At 32.0% G+C, this 3,524-nt stretch overlaps 1 non-coding gene across 1 annotated transcript; it reads right to left on the reverse strand.

Moving 5' to 3' along the window:
• Window positions 1–3,099: 3,099 nt before the first annotated feature.
• LOC128586874 (U6 spliceosomal RNA) lies at window positions 3,100–3,206 on the reverse strand. Its single transcript, XR_008380333.1, has one exon. It is a non-coding gene; the product is annotated as a U6 spliceosomal RNA (small nuclear RNA).
• Window positions 3,207–3,524: the final 318 nt, after the last annotated feature.

The following is a 3,524-nucleotide window of genomic DNA, read 5'->3' on the forward strand; positions in this document are numbered from 1 at the left end:
TTTTACCATGGTTGAGATTGATACCATGAGGATGCTTCAGAGTAGATACGCTGCTCTCCCTCGTTCACAGAATAACGCAATTTGAAATGAGAAAAATGCCTGACTGCGTTCTTATTTAATTCATTCCCAATTTAAAAAGTAATATTTATGTGGCACAATCATGGGATTCTGACAGAGCCAGATTATAAAGGACAGACAAGAGTCTGGGAGCATATCTGAGTGTTTGTTTAATTTAATTGCATCATCTATTTTTTGAAAGTATATTTATTTTGAGAAAGACAGACCCTGTCAGGTAGGAAGCTACATAAATTATTTTCTATGTGGACTCATCATCAAAAAAGATATAAAAATATAAAGCCTTTTGTAGTTCTACTTGGCAGAAGAAACTAAGACCTCAGAACAAACAGAAGACTTCTTAAGCCTTTTGTTTTTCTCCTGAGTTAAGATATAAGCAGTAAGCAAGTTCTATCTGCCAGAAAAGCTCTACCTGGCGGCCAGTGCTTTAGGCCTTGTCTAATACATATGAATGTAGCAGCTTTTCATGATAGCAGCAGCTCTGCCCTCGGTATACAAGAGTGAATAAGTCATCTAATTCTAAGCTAAGGCCAGCAAGGTCAGCAGGAGGAGTGTATTTTATTTCATTTTTTAAAACTTTTCTGTGTTAGCAACTGTGGCTGAAAGCTTAGGCTTCAATTCAAGTGTGACAAGAAAACATAAAAAAATAAATAAAACTGATATAACAAAAAAACACAAGAAATCAATAGATTAAATGAGGTAGTGTTTGTTTTTTATTTCATTTTTGTATATTAAGGGAATTGATTTGTCATCCAAACTATGGGATTGAAGAAAGCTAATTAAATACAAAACCTCTCATTACCTAAATTTTCTCTTGACAGAAGATAGTATTAAAATGACAGTAGTAGGAACAGCATGGGACACCAGCAGGAACAGAAGCAATGACCCGCGTGTGGCAGCACGGTAGAGAGGCTGAGATGGTCAGAGTTGTTTCTATACTGAAGGATATTACACAATCTCCTATCTGTAATACATTATTATTTTTACAACAACTTAGAATGAAAATCACTGCCAAAATAGTTTCAAGATATTTATGGTTTAGTATAGTTTCTGTATTATTAAAAATGCTTTAAAATAAAAAAAATCTTAAAATTCTCAGCATGCCCATCTTTGTCCCTTTTGTCTAAACATACGTGTTAGGTTGCATTGCATGCTTGATAGTAAATCACAGGGAGATATTTCTCATTTTTAAAGCAATGTTTTATTTAACCTTTAGGAAATTTTTTAATATACAGATGATAAAGCGTATACACACTTTAGGAAAGAAAATGCTATATGAAAATTATAATAGTATATACTGATAACATTTGTTATCTTGTATATTCTATCTTGTCTCTCTCATAATTACAGAAGCCAAATGTGACTTGAGTATCACATTGAATACAGTTTTTTTCTTTCTTAAAATGTGTATACCTTTTTGACACCCTCCATATATTATAAATAAGTGTTTAATATTTGTTATAGCAGTTAATTACAATGATTTTTGCTCTAGTAGTATTTTTATTTGATTCAATGATCAAATAATAATATGCTAAAATGGTTAAGAAAATATTTTAGATGGGCATATTTTTATGTATATTATTTTTAACGTATAAGATATTTATTTAACAAACTGAATATAAACCCATTATATTGCATTATCTGGTAATTTTTTAAATGTTTAATTTTCAATAACCTGGGATATTATGGGTCTTAAATATTAAACTTTAGAAAGACTAAATCTTAGTAGTTATTTGCCTATCAAGAGACATTAGAGTCAGGAAGGAAAGATTCAAAAAAGCATAAAACTAGACTGAAATGGAATATGAATTGTGTAACTGTTAAGATAAAACAATAATGGGATCTCTCACACACAGACACAATTCACAATGGATTACTTGTGGGGAGTTAAAGTGTCTCAAAAGGCTATTTAAGTCTAGAGAAATAAATAGCTTGATTGGATCTGCATTTTAGTAAGATAATTCTGACAGCAATGTGAAGACTGGAAACTGGAAGAAGTTAGACACAGATGTATTTTATTTTCAACATTTGAATAAAATATAACAAAATTTTAAATTTCAAAAATACAAATAAGTTGAGTGATTAGTTCAATGAACACTCGAATGTACATCAACCAGATTCACGATTTTTTACCACATTCCCACAGTTTCTATATATGTATGAAACAATCCAGCTTTCATGTACTAAAATAGTGATTTTTTTTCTAAATAATCCTAATACCATTTAAGTAAAAGCATTCATTAAAATTTTCTAAAACAGTAACTAGGCCATATTCAAATTTTCATAGTTGTCCCCAAAATACCTTATCATTTTTTCGTGTTCACACATTGTACACTGGATATTTTTGATCCAGAAACAAACTGCCCTCTTGGATTTTCGTCATGGCATTATTTTTTTAAGAGACAAGTGTTGTTGTCTTGTGGAAAGTCACACAGTCTGGATTTGTCTAATTGCGTCTTGAGGTGTTAGGCAGATTTCTCCATTTCTTGCATTTCCAAGAAAATAAAAGTTAGGTTAAAAGAGTTGGTTAGATTCAGATTAAACTTTATCTGGTGTGGACTCTTCACAGAGGACATGCCGTCAGGGAACCTTAAGTTCAAGAAGACCAACTTTTAGAGTTGCTGTGCTATGAGTTGGTAAGATGGTGGCCAACCCATCTCTCCATGTTAAAATATACATTTTATCTGAACTCAGGAAAACAAAGGTGTAGAGGGTGTTATTTAGCACTAGGTGAATATCTTTTGTTTTCTATTGATAATCCTGTCCTAAATAAATTAATTTATCAGGGATTGCAAAATGGTCATTTAAACAATTCTGCTATTCTTTGTGTATTAATTAGCTGGCTTTCTTCCATAAGAAAAGCTATCCTCATCAACTGGGGATAAGAATTAGAGCTTAAATTGTTTCTTTTAATTACCTATTTTCAGAATAGGAACTGGTATAATAATCACTAGAAGTGGTATCAGATCTTTTCTCTTTCCTTTTTTTGAGATATCAATATAGAGTCAGACTTTTTTTTTTTTTTTAAATATGGAACGCTTCACGAATTTGCGTGTCATCCTTGCGCAGGGGCCATGCTAATCTTCTCTGTATCGTTCCAATTTTAGTATATGTGCTGCCGAAGCGAGCACGAGTCAGATGTTTTTAAAAGTCACTTGTATGTAGCAGTTAAACACATTATTCTTCTTAATGCTCAAATTATTTCAGTTTTTTGCACACAAGCTCATTCAAACTAGACCCTGCCTCTGCCTTTCTCTGTCCCTGTTCTTCTGTCTTCTCCACCCACACACATATATATATGTCTATGTATATATACTCATATATATGGATATATATTATATATATAACTCACTCTATACTCACTACTCTTTGTTCTCTTAATCTGTCTGAGCAACAAACATCCTATGCACACTTTGAAACTTTACATGTCCCAGATCTCATAATCAGAT

Source organism: Nycticebus coucang, chromosome 5, assembly GCF_027406575.1.
Source record: "Nycticebus coucang isolate mNycCou1 chromosome 5, mNycCou1.pri, whole genome shotgun sequence".
NCBI classification, from domain to species: Eukaryota; Metazoa; Chordata; class Mammalia; order Primates; family Lorisidae; genus Nycticebus; species Nycticebus coucang.